Source organism: Botryllus schlosseri, chromosome 8, assembly GCF_051294905.1.
Source record: "Botryllus schlosseri isolate E-star chromosome 8, Bs_hap1, whole genome shotgun sequence".
Classification (NCBI taxonomy): domain Eukaryota; kingdom Metazoa; phylum Chordata; class Ascidiacea; order Stolidobranchia; family Styelidae; genus Botryllus; species Botryllus schlosseri.
In genome coordinates, this window is record NC_137243.1 from 26,415,825 (window position 1) to 26,439,018 (window position 23,194).

General features: G+C 39.8%; 1 protein-coding gene and 5 non-coding genes across 6 annotated transcripts in view; 2 read left to right on the top strand and 4 right to left on the bottom strand.

The window, feature by feature from the left end:
* Positions 1 to 5,162: 5,162 nt before the first annotated feature.
* Trnar-ccu (transfer RNA arginine (anticodon CCU)) lies at positions 5,163 to 5,235 on the bottom strand. The gene has a single exon. It is a non-coding gene; the product is annotated as a tRNA-Arg (tRNA).
* Positions 5,236 to 11,491: 6,256 nt separating this feature from the next.
* Positions 11,492 to 11,564, bottom strand: Trnaf-gaa (transfer RNA phenylalanine (anticodon GAA)). Its single transcript has one exon. It is a non-coding gene; the product is annotated as a tRNA-Phe (tRNA).
* A 2,155-nt stretch (positions 11,565 to 13,719) lies between these two features.
* Positions 13,720 to 13,792, bottom strand: Trnav-cac (transfer RNA valine (anticodon CAC)). The gene has a single exon. It is a non-coding gene; the product is annotated as a tRNA-Val (tRNA).
* Positions 13,793 to 16,114: 2,322 nt separating this feature from the next.
* Positions 16,115 to 16,188, top strand: Trnan-guu (transfer RNA asparagine (anticodon GUU)). The gene has a single exon. It is a non-coding gene; the product is annotated as a tRNA-Asn (tRNA).
* Positions 16,189 to 16,798: 610 nt separating this feature from the next.
* Trnar-ccu (transfer RNA arginine (anticodon CCU)) lies at positions 16,799 to 16,871 on the bottom strand. Its single transcript has one exon. It is a non-coding gene; the product is annotated as a tRNA-Arg (tRNA).
* A 606-nt stretch (positions 16,872 to 17,477) lies between these two features.
* Positions 17,478 to 23,194, top strand: part of LOC145444665 (BOS complex subunit NOMO1-like) — a 78,283-nt gene continuing 72,566 nt past the window's right edge. Inside the window, exon 1 of the mRNA XM_080322680.1 lies at positions 17,478 to 17,492. The gene's annotated coding sequence lies outside the window, so the exon portion shown is untranslated. The remainder of the gene's footprint in view (positions 17,493 to 23,194) is intronic.

Genomic DNA, 23,194 nt, shown 5'->3' on the forward strand with positions numbered 1-23,194 from the left:
AAATACCCCATAAGCTATATGCTACTGCATATATACCTTTTACCCGATACCTCATTCAGTCACAATTCCTATATATTTACGGCATTTACCATACAGAAAGAGCGAACTATGCCTGGCTGCTACCTGTTGCGAGCAAGCCCCGAACTACTGCCATCTCCGGCTAAGCAAATTTGCGTTGTCACCATGTTACAGTTGCATTGTGGGGGATAGGCTGGACGACTTAGTACAGGCGCTTATGGAAAAACGTCCAGTTTTAAAATATATTTGATTCGTATTGGGTTTGTAGTATTTTATACGAATGGAGCTTTGAATGAATAATCATCGTAACATTCAGGATTTGTTTCAGCCCAATATCTCGTGTTTATATCTGTGTTATCTGTGTATTTCGACATGTCGAAGACATCTCGTTTTGGTGGTAGCGTTTGTTGCGCCTATGGGTGCAGTAAAAGGCAGAAAAAGATATCCACGGAGTCATATATGAGAAGTAATAGCGATGGTAGTAGCGATGAAGAGTCTTTGGTAAAGCGTCGGCATCCAAGAACATTTCACCGGTGAGTGAATGGCGGAATATGCAGGGCAGCAAGACTATCTTTGAAGAATCAGTTTCTATTTTTAATATTTCCTGACCATCACAGTTAATCAATGTCCAGATAAGCCACAGCATTAATGAATAGGCCATGTTAAAGTGTCATTATACCAGAACATTTTGTCACAAGTATAATGATGTTGGTATGATCAGAGCAGACTATATCAGCAGTCTCAGCACCATGTCAGTTCATCAGTATACCTGTAATAGCATGACCAGCCAGGTCACTGTTTGTATTCTGTATGGGCAGTTCAGCCAATAACTAGCTTAGTACTCAATCCTTGCTTAAAATTGTCGTGAAGGTTGGAGGTAGGACTAGAAGGAAAGGTATAATTGAGGGCCACACGGTTTTGTCCAGCATAGTTGAGTAATAACTCTATATTTCTGGTGCCAGATGCTCACACTAAAGTTCAAATTGCTAATTCCGTGGTCGAGTTCATTATAGCTTTGTGCGTACGAGACGTTCGATTTGTCTCGTAAGATGTTTTTTTTAGGTTAACCTTTGGCTTTGGATTTAAAAGGTTACCTAATAGTTTATCCTTCTGGGGTAGAAAGTAACAGATATATCTAAATCAAACAAGATAATTTCACATTATGTTCCTGCTACTTTTATCATCGTTCATAACAAAGAATGGTCAATTTGGTGTGCTTCGTATCATAGAATTACTTGTGAACTGATACAATGTTCTCTACAACGCAGCTTTCCTACCAATGATTCCCTGAAAGAAAGATGGATAGAATGTATTAGAAGAAAAGACTGGGAGCCAGCAAGATCGTCGGTCATCTGTTCTGATCATTTTTCAGAAAGTGATATTTACCGTGTTGGCGGGAGAATTCGTTTAAGGACGAATGCGGTGCCGACAAGATTTCTGAATTTTCCAAAATATATGAGGCCAAAGGTACGGTAGACACTAGACAGTGACTATATATTTATGAAGTTTGAGTTCCAATTACTTACCTTTATTTTAGCCCTAGTTAACATAAAATTCACAAATTTCAGGCTTCAAACAACCGACGAGTGAGACCTTCTGCAGTTCCAGATAAGAAACGGCATTATGAAGCACAAACCGCTGAACCTGAAGTAGTTCTTCACGACCACAGCTACTGTGCGCACACGTCTCCTCGAAAAGTCGTTCAACAGCAACGCCGTAGGGTCGCAGAAATTAAAAAGAGGTTGGTTGCAGCCAGAATGAGAACATACCGTCTGCAAAAAAAAGTGAAATCTCTGGATGAGGTCATTGCATCTCTTAAGAAGAACAATTTGATAAGCGATTCGTGTGTGGAGGTAATGTCACAAAAATTCAGTGGTCTACCAAGTGAGCTCTTGCAACGTATGAAGCTACAAGCTGGTGGAAGAGGAGTCAAATACTCTAAGGAACTGCAATCATTTGCAATGATGCTTCAGTATTATTCCACTAAGGCATACAATTTTGTGCGTCGGAATTTTCAACTTGCTCTTCCCCATCCAAGTGTGATAAGACGCTGGCATGGAAAACTTCCCGCTGAGCCTGGCTTTACTAGTATTGCCTTTTCTGCCATCAGAGGAAAAGTAGAGGCATCAGCAAATCCTGTAATATGCTCCATAATGATGGATGAAATGTCGATCCGCAAACAGGTTTTTTGGGATGGAAAACGATACCGAGGATATGTAGACATGGGTACTGACTGTGAGGATGATGATTCTTTGCCTCTTGCTAAAGATGCATTAGTTTTTATGGCTGTTTGTATCAATTCATCCTGGAAGATCCCGCTTGGATACTTTTTCATTAATGGTTTAACAGGATCGGAACGAGCAAATTTGGTCAGAATTTGCATAAACAAGCTTAATGAAGTGGGTGCAACTGTTGCTTCATTGACATGTGACGGACCCTCATGTCACTTCGCAATGCTTTCTGCATTAGGGGCAAATATATCCTACAGGAACATTGTGTCTAGTTTTACTAATCCGTATTTACCCGATCATCAAATCCAAGTAATTCTATCAATGTGTCTTCAGGTGAACAATTTCTCATATGTTAGTTCATTTATCTTGAACAGTGCCCCAAAACGACGTCGTCGTCGTAGGACCCGTAGTGGGGTGGCCTTCAATGTGACTGTGCCTGTGCCGCGTAAGAAGAGAAGAAATTCCATTAAATTGGAACTAAGATCAGAATCGGTTCGTTTATTATACCTCGTTCGCAGATATTAAGCCCTAACTTATCCCACATTTGACTTTGAGATCACCGTTAATTACGCCGAAGGCGACGTAAAGTCGATAACAATTAATTTATTTCTGTTTTTATTTTTTATGTTGTTATTTTGAAAGAAAAATTCGTTTCTCATAACCGAAGCTGGTGTTTCTGAAAACGAGAGTTCAGCATTTTGGTACGAGACAGTACAGCGCGGTATTTCGTGTGACGAGGCAGTACAGTTCACATCTCCAGTTAGTTTTGAATCCAAACTAATGTCTGGTTTCATGAAAGTGCAAAACGAGCCAAGCTTCATGTACACACGTATATGTGTAGCTATAGGTGTAATTATGATAAAATACATGTACGCCGTTTAGATTGTATCTTGTGCCGTTTTGATTCGATAAAATTAATATTTATTATGAACTCCCAAAGTGCACAGATTGCTGTTACAACCAACATAGCCCCAATTTCACTGTGAATTGGGCAATTCTAGCTACATCTGAATAAGGACCCATGCATTTCTTGTTTCTCTCATTCAATGAACTCATTCAGTCACTTCTACAGAAATCACTACCCCATCGCCACACATAGCAGACATATCTTTACTTTCTCTTTTTTGGATTTATTTAAATACGCTGAACCAATAAATACGTAGAATAACCACAATGGCATTCAGTTGATTTCAGCAGTGCCTTTTGATATGTCCCATGATGCTGAATTTTCTCCATCAGCAATATTCACAGCTGGCAGTTATAGCATTCACATCAGCTCCATTGAAGTATGAAGATTTTGAATCCAGGATAGGTAATTCCGAGGCACGCTCCGATAATAACTTCAAGCTGACAATCGTAGATGCTTTTACTTCCTATAGATACATATATCTGAAAGATAACTGAACTGGCATTATACATCTTTTGACAGCTTGGTTATTTCTGTACACGTAAAATATGCTGGATACAACGAGTAAAGCAATCTACATCAGGAATATAACCACAAAAAAATACATACGATGACACATAGACAACCTTATTTTACCACGAACAGTCGAAACCACTTATATCTTCGACATGTCGAAATACACCGATAACACAGATATAAACACGAGATATTGGGCTGAAATAAATCCTGAATGTTACGATGATTATTCATTCAAAGCTCCATTCGTATAAAATACTACAAACCCAATACGAATCAAATATATTTTAGAACTGGACGTTTTTCCATAAGCTCCTGCACTAAATCGTCCAGCCTATCCCCCACAATGCAACTGTTTCTAGTGACAACGTAAATATCGCGAGTAGCGCACTCCAGTGTTTATATAGCTCAGTGGTTGCGAGTCAAATCTTTGTCACGCGCGATGGCGTAAATTTGAATCGCCGATATATTCTAGAAGTCACGCATCGATAATCATATTCCTAAACGTACAACATCTCACTTATTTAGGTATTATCTGAATAAAACTATTATCCATACTCGTTGAACATACGAGATTACCGAAAGAGCGAATATATATCTAATGAAGATCATATATATCAGAAGAAAACGAAACTGTTCGGCCTTAGAGCAATAACACGAATATTCAACACCGGTGACATCCTCACGCAATAAAACGAAGGTAGAACATTGTTTTCTAATGGATATAACGAAGCTACCGCTTGAGATCGAACAAAACCGGATAGTGATTTATCGTTATTGAATGTAACACAAACATTATCCTTTCTACGTCTTTTAGACATACCCGCAAGCGATAGAAAACTCGCATTATTAGGTTAACAACGCGATATAATGAAGTCTAACGCATGCCATGGAACAACACCGAGTTGGAATTTATTCTGATTGAATATAACCACAAGACAACCCTACTACGTATTTTAGACATTCCCTCCACACTTAGAAAATCAGAACCTAATCGAGATGATCCCGGATTATTCTTTTACGGTTTTGTGTTTGCTGGGATCAAGGGCTAGAGCGAAAGGTCATATCATGATACTATATGAGAACATATATGCTGAAGTCCTTATAGATTCAAAGTCAGTTTTCCGTACGCAAAGGGTTGGATAACATTCGAGCCGAAGAAGAAACAATAACACATCATGAACATGATGATAGTGTCAGTTTTCGGCGCCATCCGACTTATTTAGAACTGAACCACTGCGCGCGAAAACATATGCTCATTATTTTGCTCATGCGCTAGCCCGTTTGCGGGCATAGCATGTCATCGTGGCGAGATCGATCCGACTCTAGATTTCCAACCAAGTAACCGTGATATTTCATGCGAAAACTACTGAGCCTCAGTACTATTCACTGGGAGAGGGATTCTGATCAATTTTTAAAACCTATTTTTCGAGCGCAAGCGTAATCATATCGAGCAATAATGCGAACAAAACGTTCGCACTATTAAATTACATCCCCGCCGGGACACGAACCCGGAACCTCTTGGTTAGGAGTCCAGCGCGCTATCCATTGCGCTACGGAGACCCACAAATGCGGTGCTGTTGACGCCTTCGAGAATTTTTTTATACGCAAAGTCCGCGTATTCCTCAATGTCGTGTTGAATAGCTAGTGACCATATAAAGATCGCGTTCTCTTAATCGGGCACCCCTGTTTCGATTCCGCGTAGGAGGTTATCTGGTGTCCTCTTTCCCCGCATCGCTTCTCTTACGGCGACAAAAAAAAAACAGTAAAAAACCCGACAAGAGATCTCACTCAGAAAAAGCAACAAACAGCTACGGATTAGAGATTAGGAGCTAAAAGGAACTGTGACATCGGCACTAAGTCCAGGGTGATCCCATTTTAAGAGACCGCAACTGGTCGTTTGGCATCCTTCTATCTGTTCATTACATCGCATCATGGAAAACTGAATGGGATAGAACGGTAACTGCGTGGCCTGTCAATCATTTACGGTCGGATGATAGTGACCATGAAGCAAAGTCGCGCTAGTCACAAAACGTTGGCAAAGTTGGAATTAAGAGATTTCTGTTGGGTGTTGCCGATCGGTTGTAGCATTTTACCTTATATCTTTATATGTTTTGCAGATCTGTATTGGTGCTTATTTACAGCTATCGAATATTGGAAATGCCTGCAAACAGTTGTGCAGTCCCTGGTTGTAATACTAGTCGCTGGTGAGAAAAATAGTAATTCAGCCAGTGCCAGTGCCGGTGATATCAAAGCTAGATATTCATATTTATTTGATGCAATCCTGTGACTGATACTTTGTTACTGGCATCAGGCTATGTTTATTTTATGGAACATTTATTGTGTTTTCAAGAGCCGAAATATGTGATCGATATTTCCGGCCAGAAGATATTATATAGCGGCAGGTGCTTCTATGGCCTCTGGGAAACGTCGGCTGAAGTTGGGACCGATACCTTGCCCCAGTTTGCCTCGAAAGTCCACATCATTTTCTTCCCCACCGATGAAAGAGCAAGCGTCCAGAAACGCATGCGATAAAAAACTCTTTATGTTGCACGATTAAAAAGGGACCTATCTCATACTCAAGGTAGGTCAAATTTATAATCAAGTTGAAGGCTGATTTGTGGCTCAATCACTGTTTAAAAGGTGGCTGGGTAGCCTGTAATATGAGAAGAAAGGAGAGCTTTATATCTTGATTTGGAGGGAGGTGGTCAATGGTCATATTAAACCTAAAAATAGGTCAGTTTTGAATTCACTATTTTAAGGCCAGCAGGCATCTACAAATAAATGAACTACAAAAAAATTTGAGCTACTTTCAAATGCAAGCTTATAAATTGCAAACAGCTCCCACGCTTTTTGCAATGCTGTAGGCTACATGATTAAAGCGTATTATAGATTCTATACCGATTTATATAGGCCTATATATATATATATATCAAAAATGTGACCAGTTTATGCCAACTCTGATCACTTTTGTCCTATCATTACAGGATGGGGTTTGCCGAAGAAAATTGAAGGTTCAAATGCCGGTTCCTCCTCCACGCATAGCACTAATATTGTTTGGACTATATTTATGAAGGACCCATTGTCAAGAAGAAGAAAGTGTTGTAATTCATAGTCATTTCACCACAAAGCTAGGTAGTTGAAGAATTCTTGCATTTAAAATTGTGATAGGCACTTCTATTTTCTCGCATACCACTGCAGAACTGTACTGGTATTCAGACCAAGGATTACCGCAATGACCACAATAGATGATCATCATGGATGCTGACCATTCAAGTTGATACTATTTTCCCCCTTTACCCCATATTGATATAGCTGTAATCGCCACAGTCTAACTCTTAAGGTATATCTTGGTCAGTCTGTCAATTTCCTACGAGGTTTTCTTGACATGTAGGTAGGGTTACCATACGTCCTCCTTTTTCAGGTTTTTGAAAATGTCCCCCGAGGATGCCTAAATATCCTCCGTTTTGGCAATTCGTCCTCCTTTACAGCTTTTAAAGCTAAGATAAATGACAGTGTCCGAGATAAAATGGGCATAAATGACGCTAATAGCTAATACGGAGGCTCGAGCGGAAGTGACGACCTTTTTTTTAGTCAACACCAGTAATTTTTAGTAAAAAGTGCGTAAATCGGTAGTCGAACGAAAGTGATGACCATTTTTTAATTTTTTATTAAAATCGTCAAATTTTACAGCAAAAAATTGCGAAATCGGCTGTTTTCAGTATTGATCAACTAACCGTACTGATTTGGTCAAAGTGTCCTCCTTCCCGATTTCAAAATATATGGTAACCCTACATGTAGGAATATTTGTGCTGTACTGTTACTAAGTAGCAATCAAGGTGCAGCTAGAGACAAACAATTTCACTCAGGTCAAGATTATTGCATCACAGATGATCACTGCCCGTGCCCAGCCACACAACGCCACGGACCGTGTAAGCAGATCACAAAATCCGATGATGAAGAACCTCTAAGACTGTCACCTAACCCATTTGCTGGATATTAAAGGGTCATGGCGACGAGGAGATCTTTCATTCTAACTGGGTTCATACTTTGGTCTCGCTGATGTTTTCATGCACTAATCAGCTCACTTCCAGTTGTGCCCGGATAGCTCTGCATAACTGAATACCATCTAGCAAATGGCTGATAAATATATACAATACCACACATGACTGTTTGGAGTTTATAATTTATTCAACAGATGAGACGTTGAAGTATTGCATGCCTAAATATAAGTAGCAGTCAACAATGCCGCAAGACTGGTGGGGATATAAGCTACTGTTGTATCCCTTAACTGTGGTAGGCATCGCCATCAAACTGTCCTTCTTGTAATAACATTTCTTGACGACACTGCAATCACATATTTGCAATGAGATATCAATCGTTAGCATCTGAAAATATACCAGATTGGCGCTGAATTACAATATAGGCTACTGTAAGGCTAGTGTTTTGTCCAGATTCACTAAAACTACATTGTACGCTTTATGCCACCAATTTTGAAGTTGCAAACATTGTGAAACACTGCGGTATCATTTATGATCAAGGGTTTCCCTTCAAATCACCACATATACCCTGGCTTCCATTATTTGATTCCCTTTATATCTGAAATTTACTAACTAGCTTCTTCGAGAACAAGTTTCTTGAGACTCTCGCGGGCCGCACAAAACGGTGTTGCGGGCCGCAACCGTAGTTTGCCCACCCCTGGTCTAACTGGTCATTGAGTTTTCAAATCGCCTTTCTCAAAAGTAAAATCAGCCATATATTCTAAAATATCACTCTCCCTTTCAGAAATAATGGCAGACACTAATGACTCTGGCTGAGGCGGCTTTATTCCAGTAGGTCCTATAAATTATCTTTTCCACGAGCTCAAGTAAAAATTTGGCAGAGAGAAGCCTGTCGTTCGATTTCGTGAATAATATCGTATCATTCTTAAACATCGCCACTAACGTGCGAGGCCATAATTTCAATAGACATAGGCTCACTGTATAAATGAGTAAGCCGTGTACCTGATGAAATTAAAATAATAATGATGAAAACACAGATCCCAATTACTATTTTCCCAACAGTATTATAACCAGGGACGGCACAACTGTTTGCAGGCATTTCCAATCTTCGATAGCTGTAAATAAGCACCAATACAGATCTCCAAAACATATAGATATAAAGTCAAATGCTACAACCGATCGGCAAAGACAACAGAAACTTTCTCATTGCCGACTTTGCCAAGGTTTTGTAACTAGCGCGACCATGCATCATGCTCACTATCATCCGACCGTAAATGATTGACAGGCCACGCAGTTACCGTTCTATCCCATTCAGTTTTCCATGATCGCATTGTGTCTTATCCCATTGTACATTGTGTATGTCTTGTTCAGGTGAAAATATAATCTTAAGAATATTATTTTTGTAGGATAACAAGCCGCGATGATGAAATCCGCCATTCTACGATTTCATGAAATAAGTAGCCTATATAAGCCTCAAATTATTCGGTACGCCCGTTTCCATGGTATTATATCGCGATATACTCGCCCCATAAATGCAAAGATATCGAGACAATCATTGGGTTGATTATATCTTGTCAACCTCTTGCCCCTTTTCAACAGAACGCGTCCTGTCATTACCAAGTGGAATCATTCGTTGTAATTACTAATTCCTTTCCCTTTGATTCCAAAGTTCTGAATATCACACGAGTCCAGACTTCTACAAACTAACCATTCAGTTAGTTGATGGTCAATTAACTAAGGGTTTTTCAAGTACTTCAAGTTTTAGTTGCTGATTTGGAAAATTTAGTATTTTTTAGTGTAGTTCTAGTTACGGATTTTAAAAATCGGGTAGGCCTAGTTCTAACTTTAGTTATAGTTTCGCTTTTTGACAATCCAGTGGTTTTTACAAGTCTGCACGAGTCGCATCAACCCTGGACTATATTCCAACCCCGTTCGGCTCGATTCAAATGAGGGGAGTCAAATTCATTCGATAGTGGACCGAATTAAAATATCTTGATCGCTCGCGAGCCATACCAGTTAAATATTTGACCGATTGAATACTGGTAATACTATTATTACAATGAGTTGTATTAGTTGTTCTCAACCTTTTTGACCTTGAGGTCGGGTAAATCATCAAGATGAATGCTACGGGCCGTTTAACGTATGTGACAGTTGTTGGATTTCTTGCAAATATAATAATTCTTCGTGCTTTGCACGCTCCTCTGTGGATTCTCTGTGCGTTTCAACGTCCAGTTTGTTTGGTGGGAAGGCCAGTGACACGCACAGAACCATTGTTTTGATAATGTTGTTGCGGATTGCTACTAAAAATGAGCCCCACTTGACTGCTTCCCAGAAGTCGGGTCATCTGCTCTCATAATAAAAATTGTCTCATATATTTAATTTCTCTGGATAGCTCCAGTTGACGAACTTCTAAGAGTGGTATTATCACACAGGGGTCGGGAACCTTTTTCGTCCGAAGAGCCATATTGGCAATATTTTTTCCATTTTAACTCTCAAAGAGCCACACATGTCAAACAACTGTTACGTCACAATTGAAATTTCGTGACGTCATGGTAGCACCAATTCGAGCTCACTACATAGGATTCGTCGTGTGCGCCACGTTTTATCTGTAAAATCTCGTACTAATCATGCTGGCTGCCTTATTTCAGCACGCAATACTTGAGTTACGATAACGTAGGTTCGTCGTAATGCTTTTTTTAAATGCGAGAACCCATGATCACATGCGTAGGTGGAGCCAAACATGGTCATTACAGCAGTAAATATGCCTACCCTCATTAAGCTGTGACACATCAGTGTCAGGGAAGGCAAGCGACGCAGCACCTGACCTGTCGTCAGGATGAGTGAACGAAAACTGTGAAACCTTCAATTGCAACTGGTATTTTCTATTGTTGTTCATGAATGACAAGAATTTGAACATCTTACTCCCAGAATCATACAATTTGCATATTTATTGTTCGGAAATACAGCGTGAAACGAGAGGTAGGGTACAGACGGGTCAAGCCTCACCATTGATAACTTAATTCATCGTAAATAGCTTAGAATTTATAATAACTGATATTAATCGAATCGAACTGTCGCACTGATACCGAAAATCTAAATACTGATCTAATTCCCAATCCTCAAAGTATTCGGCTGTAGCACTTAACGTTGGGCTACACGCCTACGTTTACCGCCGGTACTACAGAGCTACTTACCAATCAAGAACGTGGATATACTGGATAGCTATGACAGTGCTTGTAATTCGAGTTTGTAATTATGAATAAAACGTCCACAGCAGTTCATCTCGCGGGTTAGATCAGGAAGATAATATGCATTTGAAAACTGCGTAGTCATATTGGCGTCCCCATGTATGCTATTTTCTTTGATCAATCAACTTATCGTTCAATCCAAGATTTCGAGTCGGGTTCATCGAATTCGCGAGTGATATTGGTCACTGGCGCGACATTACCTTAAATTTGAGGATTTTGAAAAGAGGGGTTCGAGCCCTAAACCTGAAGACGGCATTGTCTTTACCTCTCAAAGACATGTTTATACTGCCACGAGAATAAGTAATCTGGCTGTGATGAAAATGTACTAACAAGTTGCTGCGATATTGATCAATTCAGTATAAAAATATATATTTGGCAAAGAACCATCCATATCTTATACCCAAAAGAGCCATGTATGGCTCGCGAGCCATAGGTTTCCGACCACTGACATAGAAGAAGCCTTCTTACATTCTGTATCATTCGTCGGTATGCGGCACAAGTCTCGGCTGGCCAGCGTGCCGAAGCCAGTTTTAGTTTCATTGCTGGACTTCTAGTTGCCAATGACAAAACTGCCGCGACCCGGGATTGAACCAGGGACCTTCAGATCTTCAGTCTGACGCTCTCCCAACTGAGCTATCGCGGCGTACGTGGTGGCCAGTACGGGGCTCGAACCCGCGACATTCGCGTTATTAGCACGACGCTCTGACCAACTGAGCTAACCGGCCGATCTGTTGAGGCAAGAAATATTCTGAATACATTCACGTGCTTGGTATTGGCAATAAGTATATTATAAATTGATAATTGGTACTAAAATTTAATTTTTGTTATCAAGATTCAATCTAACATAGACAGTCAACGAACCAAACTTTTTTTTCTTGGCAATTCATACAGAATATTTTATTAGATTTTTTTATATCCCAGTAGCACAATTTACATGTTGCTTACGTGAATTCCTCCGTGAGCCATAAACCATCATCAAAATAGCATTCATGGCTCGCGAGTTATAGTTGTCTGACTCCTAGTATGCATCGTTTTATTATTGACTTAAATATAATTGTTGTACTGTAAAATCAGTAGAAATCTAGCTGCTGGAGGTAAGATATTGTGACCGTATGCGACATGAAAAATATATCCTCGTCGCAATTGTCTCAACATGCACTGGGATATAAAGATGTTGCTTCGAAATGATTTGACATATTCTATGGCAGTGGTTCTCAAACTTTTTAAGGCACGCCTCCCTTTATGATAGTGAACAGTTTCGCGCCCCTTCATCGTCATATCACAAAATACAACCAGAATGCTAGCAATCCCAACGGATGTTTGATGGCATGAAAGGTTATGACTGTGGATGAGAGAATTCTTAAATATGAAATGTGAAATTCGGACTATAGTCTACACAGAGCACTAACGATGAATATAAGGTAAATCCAGAGGCGGTCAAAGTAGTCAAGAAAGCTACTCAAGTAGAAATAAAAGTAACGACGATAATATCTACTGAAGTACGAGTAGAAGTACTTCTTCAATTAGGCACCTCAGACTACTTGAGGTAGAAGTAGATTTGACTGACTTTAAATCTACTCAAGTAAGTAAGTAGTTTTGAAAACAGTCTTAATTCGTTTGCGTGGACTGTCATAAGCTGCGAATTGAGCTATGCGGAAGGTGCAGAGAGCTTGATTCGTATTGATGCATCCCAGGAGGTATCAATTCTTGACAGAATAAGCATTCTTTCGCATCATGGGAGGCAAATTATAGTATTGATATGAAAATGCGATACTATAACCCTTTGTTTACTAGAACACCCCGTTTTAGACAATATCATGACATGGCGCCCTCCCCTATATTATAAGGCCCCATGTTTAGGCGAAGAGCAATACGTAGAAGTGGTATAGGATACGGTTTCATCACTTTGCGCGATTATTATACGTTAATAACAAATATTGTGGATCGTAAAAGTTATATTTAGTGTAGCTTTATTTTCGGAAAATAGATGCATTACTACACTTGCTTTTATGCTTCAGCATTTATATTCTGCAGACAAAAGAACTGAAAGTAATTAGAACTCAAAGTATGATACTCGCATCGCAATTGACAGTGAAATATAAATACCACTTGTTAAAAGTGGAAATATATTTCATGTCTTTTGTCCATAAAGCTTAAAAGGTGATCTGCTAAAACAGGTGTAACGTTCGAAAAAGCTGGATTTTCCAGATTAGCAAGACACGTAATGGGCTGCTAGATTACGATATGATAAGTGATTGCTAGATTGCGAAACGTTAGTTTCAAACGTTAAGGTGGGTCATATTTACTGTGATGAAATATTTGATATGAGCGACAATGCGGTGTGAGCGGAACCAATCAATCCGGCAGCTAAATGATATTCGCTGATACTTTCGTGCAAACATATTTGTCACTCCATAACTACTGTGCGCGAAGCCCAACAAAATTTCTGGGCTTTGCTTGACTTTTATGAATATAAAATGTTGGTACTCCGTGAAAACTGCCCCGAAATTCCTCAGGCTATTTTCGTGTTGAGGGATTAGTCAACTTCTACTTGACAAACTGAAAATAGCGAAAACTATGTTAGTAGATCACAAAATATTACAAAGTAGAAGTAGAAGTAGATAAAATCAGATCTACTTGACTAAATTGCAGAAGTAGGGGAAAACTACCCGAGTACTTCCAAAAAGTAGAAGTACTTCATTACTAACCACCACTGGGTAAATCACGCAAAGCGCAAAAAAAAAATTCTGTTGAGCACTGCTTCGCGTACCCCATGAAAAAAAACACGTTAGAAAAAGTAGTTCCGCTGGGGCTCGAACCCAGGACCTTCTGCGTGTGAAGCAGACGTGATAACCACTACACTACGGAACTTCATGCAGCGGGAGGTATTCGCTGATTTATATAAATTGTTCATGTTCATTCACAAATGCCGAACGCTCCACATTTCTATGTGGCAAAATGCATTGTAGAAATATGTTGGGACATCCAAAACATTCATCAATCAGTTCATTTTGGCATTTTCATATTAAGATGGCTTTTAAACCACTCGTCATGAATGAGTTGTACCTCACTGCACAGTGCACATACAGAGCACAAATCTACAGAGAAAAAACGAATAGTTTTTTTCGAGTATACGCCACTGAAAGTAATGGTGTTGATGGATTTGCCAATCGAAAATCCAGCTCCTGATCCGAATTAAGTCATTTCCGTTTTGATTTTCTGCGATGTTCCAACAATATAAGGCTTTCGAAATGGGGCTATAGCACCAGCAATACATGAAAAAAACAAAATATTGTAGTAGAACTATAACTTACCAATTTCACGGTGAAATAAATTGGGAAACGCATATTGGAGTCGTTGTATAGTAATTCGATTTCTACTTAGCATTTACCAATATGGATGATGATCTAGACGCCGGCATCTACGGAATCAAAGATGAAGGATATCGGCTTCGTGTAAATTGCCATTGTAGTCGGAAAACGATATGAATAGTACAAAAATAAAACAAGTTTAATCAAGTTGCTGCAGTATTGTTAAAATTCTTAATACGAATTTCACCAACATATAGTTTGCTCACTCCTGCTCTACAGACCAAAGCATCCCAACAGCCGTCTACGGCTCCAAGTATGAACAGTGTGTTCTCTAATAAATGTAAATAAATATTGTTCTAGGGGTCGAGGGGTGTACCGTGTTATAATCACGAAATCACGATTCATAATTTAAACCCAATTGGGGTTTTTACGGTGTGGCAGTTACGGTCCTGATTGCTCTATTACTCTATCGAATCCAAGTTAAAATTTGCGAAAAGATCAAACGCTAATTAGCATAGACATGATTATCGATTTGTGTTACATGTTACCATACGCCCAAATTTAGGACGGTTTGTCCTCATTCTTCAAGAAATCGAAAATGTCCTCCGATGACGCGAAAATTTCCACATTTATGGCACTTCGGCCTCCTTTATTACTTTAAGAGCCTCACTATCGCATAGGCACAAATAAAAAAGGCCATGAATGACGCGAAATTAGGAGTTTTACTGGACTCGAACATGTCCTGGAAGAGTCATATCCAGTCCCTAGAAACTAAATTATCACCGAAGTGCGGCCTGTTCTACAGCCTTGGGCGCTTCATGCCAGCATGGGTTCTTCTGATACTCTTTAAATCCTTAATCCAATCGAAGTTACATTATGGCATCCTCTGTTGGGGGGCTGCCAGTAAAACTGCACTCAAGCCACTGCAGAAACTACAGCATAAAGTGCTCCGAATCATAGCTAGGGCCCCAAAGGGGCCTGGCTGCCCATCCAATAAGTCGCTGCTGAAGAGATTCGGCGTCCTAAACATAGAAGATATGCGGAAACGAGAAATCGCCAAGTTTATGTATCAGTTTCACTGCGGTCGTTGCCCCGAATATTTCAATGACTTCTTTACCTCTGAATCAAAAGCGCACAAGTACAACACACGCGCGTCCACGTCGTCCAAATATCACATGATCGACCGAAAAGATCATCGCTCCATCAAATATGCCGGACCTGATGTGTGGAACAGTATCCCGCCGGCCATCCGACAGTCGACGAGCATGTCCACATTCAAGTCGAAATACAAGCAATTACTACTAAATAAATACAGTCCATCCTCAAGATTACCGGACCACGACTGACCTATCGATCTCGCTTCCCATGACATGCCGCCCTATTTCTTTTCGCATTCTTCTTCTATACTATCTTCTTTACTTTCATTCAGTGTGCATGCCTCCTCTTTACATCGCCTAGGCCAAGGTGGGTGTCAGATTCCATAGACTACTCCTTGTCGCTTCGACATCTTCCTGTCTTTTCATTGTATCGCATTTTTGTGGTGTATTGAACTGATAAAATTGGTAATAAACCAATGATGATGATGATGATGATGATTTCGATAACAGTGACATCAAGGATGAATACAAAATGGCGTTCGAGTTGGTCATCCGGGAGTCGAATAATACAAATGATTCTTTTTCAGTCAACACAACGGTAATTCCAGTAAAAAGTTTCGAATTGACCGTATTCTGGTCCGATATTATATGTATTGTGATTTGCAAATCTTTCCCGAATATCAAATTATGGAGGCCCTAGTTATAGGCCTACTACACAACTGTAGTTATCCCTTTCATAAGGGGCCGCATAACCAAAAGCTTAAGAACCACCGCCACGTAAAGCCGTCTCTGTGGCGCAATCGGTCAGCGCGTTCGGCTGTTAACCGAAAGGTTGGTGGTTCGAGCCCACCCAGGGACGCTATTTTATGTAGTTATGGTGATAGCTTGCTGAGGGAACTGCATCGAAGACGTCTGATCAACAACATATAACTTCTAGCACTCGCATTGTGCAATTTTCTTATTCGTTCGTAACTTGTAATATAGGCTATGCATGTTAGATTCTCAAAGTACGCATGATATCAAGGGCTAGAGCGAAAGGTCATATCATGATACTATATGAGAACATATATGCTGAAGTCCTTATAGATTCACAGTCAGTTTTCCGTACGCAAAGGGTTGGATAACATTCGAGCCGAAGAAGAAACAATAACACATTATGAACATGATGATAGTGTCAGTTTTCGGCGCCATCCGACTTATTTAAAACTGAGCCACTGCGCGCGAAAACATATGCTCATTATTTTGCTCATGCGCTAGCCCGTTTGCGGGCATAGCATGTTATCGTGGCGAGATCGATCCGACTCTAGATTTCCAACCAAGTAACCGTGATATTTCATGCGAAAACTACTCGAACCGCAGTACTATTCACTGGGAGAGGGATTCTGATCAATTTTTAAAACCTATTTTTCGAGCGCAAGCGTAATCATATCGAGCAATAATACGAACAAAACGTTCGCACTATTAAATCACATCCCCGCCGGGACACGAACCCGTAACCTCTGGATTAGGAGTCCAGCGCGCTATCCATTGCGCTACGGAGACCCACAAATGCGGTGCTGTCGACGCCTTTGAGAATTTTTTTATGCGCAAAGCCCGCGTATTCCTCAATGTCGTGTTGAATAGCTAGTGAGTATATAGAGATCGCGTTCTCTTAATCGGGCACCCCTGTTTCGATTCCGCGTAGGAGGTTATCTGGGGTCCTCTTTCCGCGCATCGCTTCTCTTACGGCGACAAAAAAAAAACAGTAAAAGACCCGACAAGAGATCAGGTGAAAATATAATCTAAAGAATATTATTTTTGTAGGATAACAAGCCGCGATGATGAAATACGCCATTCTACGATTTCATGAAATAAATAGCCTATATAAGCCTCAAATTCATTCGGATCGCCCGTTTCCATGGTATTATATCGCGATATACTCGCCCCATAAATGCAAAGATATCGAGACAATCATTGGGTTGATTATATCTTGTCAACCTCTTGCCCCTTTTCAACAGAACGCGTCCGGTCATTACCAAGTGGAATCATTCGTTGTAATTACTAATTCCTTTCCCTTTGATTCCAAACTTCTGAATATCACACGAGTCCAGACTTCTACAAACTAACCATTCAGTTAGTTGATGGTCAATTAACTAAGGGTGATTGGAGTATTTGGTTGTATTAAGATGTTAAGCTATATCGATACTTATATCTATTTTACACACTGAACTGCGACTCTATATCACGATGACAGCTACTGAAGCTGAACTGAAAGATGCCACAAGGAAGCTTACCTCCAAGATTGAGGCGAGCGAATCTCGTGTCATGAAAAAAATGAGAGATGAACTAAAAAGCGTTGTCAATGAAGCAGTCAGCCAAGTACTGGCACAGCTATTGAAAGATAGTGATTTTAAAGACCTAATTGCCAAATCCACACAGATGGATACAAAAATTGATTATATTATTGATCAAAACAAGAAAAGAGACAAAGAACTTCAAGAAATCAAGGCATCTCAAGACTTCATCAGTTCTGCCTTCGAAGCCCAAAAACAACAATTCAATGACCTCGAAGCACAGTATTGCATCCTCCAGATGGAAAATAAGAAATTGCAACAAGCTATCTCAAATAAAGAAAGACAAATTGACGACATCGACCAAATCCAACGGAGCGATACCCTGGAACTCCATGGCGTACCTGTTAAAGAAAATGAAAGATTAGACGAAGAAGTCACTAAAATTGGTGCAGCTCTTGGTATCTCACTAACATCAGATGACTTGAACTCTGTCTTCAGGATTCGATCCCAAAATGCAGCTATGAGCGATCGTCCACCTTTGATAATTGCAAAATTCCACCGCTTAAAGACCAGGGGACTTTTTCTCCAGAAGCGTGGAGATCTTCGGAAAGTCACGGAACATCCTGAATACAAAAATATATACATCAATGAAAACCTGACAAAATTCCGCAGGATCCTATATGCCAAAGCACGACAAGCTGCTAAAACGTTGAAGTACGACTTCTGCTGGACTGCAAATGGGAAAGTATTCATGAAGCGAGACAATAATACACGCACAATCCTCATTGATTCTCCAGAAAAGCTGAACCAGCTGTGAAAGGCCTGGTGATCATCTCGAGTATGTAAGTCACTTTGTCATTGCTCAAAATGGCTTCCAGCGAAGACCATACAAATGCATATGTGAAAAATTCTGAGCTGCTTTACAACAATATTGAGATATGCGAAAGTGTTACTTTGGATGATTTATCCTACAATTTATCTACCGCTTTTCAAGACTTTGTTATCTGCCACTTCAATATTAGATCTTTGCAAAAACACTATTTATCTCTTCATCAAATTATTAGAGACATGAATATTGCTCCTAGTATAATTGCTTTGTCTGAAACTGCCCTGCGTGACGACCCCTTATTGAATATCAATTTACATGGTTATACGTTCATCCACACCACCACAGATACCAAATGTGGCGGAGTTGGTATGTATATCAGAGATGACATTCCCTACTCCCTTGTTGATAAGTATTGCCTGAATCTGGATACAATTGAAGAAAAATGGGTAGAGGTTCAAGTTGGCATAGCCAGTGTACCTTCCATTATTATCGGTGTTATCTACAGACACCCTGTGCCAAACACCTCTGACTTCAGCTCTGAGCTATCCCACGCCATTGTTGAAATATCTAACTCGAAGTTACCATTTTTCGTGGTCGGAGACATCAATATTGACATGGCATCCAAGAAAAGCAAAAATACTTCAAGTCATCTTGAAAATATCAGGGCTACTGGTGCAACACAAATCATTACTAATCCTACCAGATACTGTGACACCACTGCAACTATTATTGACCATTGCTACACTAATATAGCACAAGGTTCAATTAAACCATATCTCCTGATTGATGACACTACTGATCATTACCCAATAATAGTTCAATTCAAGCGCCGTATGCATAGACCATTGGCTTATACGACACTCTCCAGGAATCTGACTCCAGAAAGCATGACTAATATCTACAATCACGTCTGGGACTATTTTGAAAAGTATGAACCAATACCTCTGACTGAATTGAATTTTAATCAGCGATTCAACATGTTTGTCAATTCAATATTAGAAATAGTTAATGTATACTCACCATTGACAGGTTTATCTCGCAAACAGCGTAAATTGAAACGTAAGCCATGGTTAATTCCATCTATCCTCCGATCCATTCGTATAAAGAATAAGATGTATCGTACATTATTCCTAAAGGGGAGCCCTGAAGACAAAATAGTCTATAAATCATATGCAAACAACCTTTCACGAACTATCACTAAAGCGAAGCAAACATACTACATGTCCCTCTTCACACGGTTCAAGGGTGACCCAAAATCTGCCTGGAAGGCAATAAATGGTATAATAAATAGGGGCAATACTTCAGCAACCTATCCAACTCAGATTCGTCTCAGTGACGGTAGTTTGACCTCTGACCCCACCAAGATATCCAACTGCTTTAATAATTACTTCACTTCAATTGGTTCCGTACTAGCTGCACAACTCCCATCTCATATTGTAAATCCAACGACACAAAGTTCCTATACCTTCTCCTGTCCCAACTCTATCTTTTTAGAAGATTGCAATGAGTCAGAAATGATGTGTAGTATACACTCGCTTAAAAACGGCAAATCCTCTGGCGTTGATACGATCCCGGCAAAACTGCTCAAATTCATCGCACCTGCTATTGCCAGACATCTATGCACATTTTTCAACTTTTCAATCAATCATGGAATATTTCCAGACCATCTCAAACAAGCCAAGGTTGTACCAGTTTACAAAAAGAATGACAGGCTAGAAATTGGAAACTACAGACCAATTTCAGTTTTGAACTCAATTGCCATTACATTTGAAAGACTACTCTACCGTAGAATCATTGACTTTGTTATGAAAAATTCTCTATTATCCGATGAGCAATTCGGTTTTTTAGCCAATAGAAGCACTACGCAGGCCCTAGCCGACATGACATCCAGACACTTCAAGTCACTTGATAACAAAAAACCATCATGCTGTGTTTTTTTAGATATCAGCAAAGCATTTGACTCTGTTAACCACCAGATACTGATTAGAAAACTTGTTCAGTTTGGCATACGTGGTATTGCCTCGAAACTTATATCTGACTACTTGAAAAACCGCCGACAATGTGTGTATGTCAATAGTACTATCTCCGCTCCATCAACTATAACTTGTGGCGTCCCTCAGGGGTCTGTATTGGGGCCTTTATTATTTCTTATATATATCAATGATGTTAGCAAGGTCTCCTCTCTGAAAACCGTACTATTCGCTGATGATGCCTGTTTCTCAGCATCCTCAACATCCTTGCAGACCTTGCAAGAATTGACATCTAATGAAATGACAAAGATCTGTAATTGGATGAGAAGTAATCAACTTTCCATCAACCCCAGTAAAACCCAACTTCTCTTATTTAATAATTCCAATTCGCTAAAAATCAATCCATTTTCTGTAAGAATCGATCAAACTGTCATTAACCCAGCTGATCACGTTCGCTATCTTGGAATTCTTGTCGATTCGAAATTGTCATGGAAACCTCAGATCGACTCAGTCACCTCGAAATTGTCAAGGGCTACGGTCATGCTACAACGATTGAAATATCTAATGCCACAAAAAGTACTGTGCGCAGTGTATTTTGCTATTTTTCAATCTCAGCTTCAATATGCAATAAATATTTGGGGACATACAAATGTAACAAACCTTTCAAAAATCAAAACTCTACAGAACCAGGCTCTTCGTGTCATTAGTAAATTGCCTCCCAGGCAACGAATTCTCCCGGAATATCGAAGTCATGGTATACTTAGAGTTGCCGACCTAATTCAGTACGAGACGGCAAAGATGACGCACACCATCTTCCACACAAACAGGTCATACTTTAATTCGCATTTTACAACTTTTGCGAAAACTCATGGTTATGAAACTAGACAGGCATCGAGAAATTCTATTTCGCTGCCTCTCCTGTCACGATCTTCCTCCCGCAATAGTTTACATTTTGTCGGTGCGAAAACTTGGAATGATCTCCCTGCAGAGCTGATACCAATACCACCATGGCAGTTTAAAAAAATATATAAAAATTATCTACTCCAAACGTACTGATGATTCTTTTCTTTTATGCAATGCTTGTTCTAATGTTATCCTTTATTACACTTTTATTAAAGCTTAATATCGTGTCGTTAGTCGTATATTTACTGAATGTTGACTCTACGTATATGTGTGTGATTTAATATATATGTTACACGCATCAAACACTCCAAACGGGTGGCGACTGACTCTGAAGGCCTAACGGCCCCTCGTCGTCTCCCAGTCTATACTGCAATATTTGTTTCGTATACTTCTTTATTTATTGATGTGACGAATAAAAGACTATCTATCTATTCATCTTTTTCAAGTACTTCAAGTTCTAGTTGCTGATTTTGAAAATTTAGTAGTTTTTATTGTAGTTCTAGTTACGGATTTTAAAAATCGGGTAGTTTTAACTTTAGTTATACTTTCGCTTTTTGACAATCCTGTAGTTTTTAGAAGTCTGCACGAGTCGCATCAACCATGGACTATATTCCAACCCCGTTCGGCTCGATTCAAATCAGGGGTGTCAAATTCATTCGATCGTGGACCGGATTAAAATATCTTGATCGCTTGCGAGCCATACCAGTTAAATATTTGACTGATTGAATACTGGTAATACTATTATTACAATGAGTTGTATTAGTTGATCTCAAGCTTTTTGACCTTCCGATCGGGTAAATCATCAAGATAAATGCTACGGACCGTTTAACGTATGTATCATTTGTCGGATTTCTTGCAAATATAATAATTCTTCGTGCTTTGCACGCTCCTCTGCGGATTCTCTGTGCGTTTCAACGTCCAGTTTGTTTGGTGCGAAGGCCAGTGACACGCACAGAGCCATTGTTTTGACAATGTTGTTACGGATTGCTACTAAAAATGAGCCCGACTTAACTGTTACCCAGTGATGGGATCAAGTCACTGCCTTCGAGTCACGAGTCATTTCGAGTCATTGCACATTTTGACTCGAGTCAAGTCAAGTCAATCGATTTTCAAAAGTGACTCGAGTCAATTCAAGTCACTCGATTTTTGGAGGTGACTCGAGTCAAGTCGAGTCAAGTCAAGTCAAGTCACGAGTCAAGTCACATTTCAAGTCAATTTGCCCTTCCGAAGTATGTATGATGCATGATTACGTCATTGCAATTTGCTAGCTGTCTGCAATACAGTTTGAGTGGTCATTGATTCCGAAACGATGAAGGAAAATAGAGCTAAATATACGAGCAAGAAGGCGCTGTATCGCTCACATATACGCAGAACTGTTAAACTACGTAATTGCATAGCCTGGGCCTCAGTTTATAGTCACCAGCCAAAATATAGAATAGAGAAACGAATTGATCAGATACAATACATTACCCATTTTCAAATAGAGATGACACCGTTCGAGCCTGCGCCAATGATTGAGGACTATATAAACTATATTTTACTTCAATTTCAATAAAACAAGAGGTTTGGTTAAGGTAAGGACAGAGAACGGAAATAAACATTTTGCTGTTCTATTACTTTACTTCTAGAGGTACGACAACGTAAGCAGTAAGCTTCGGTCACTTCGTGTGCGGTCAATTTATTTGTGAGAGAACAGTCGAGGCTCAATGAAACGCACGGTCATCAAATGGTTGGTCGCTATCACGGGTTACGCAAGCGTTTCGCGAACAATCTGAACATGTGTAAGATACAGTGATTTTTATCGACAACAATTACTTGATGACTTGAAATTGACTCGTGAATTTAGCTCCGAGTCACGAGTCAATCCACATTTCTGATACGCCGAGTCAA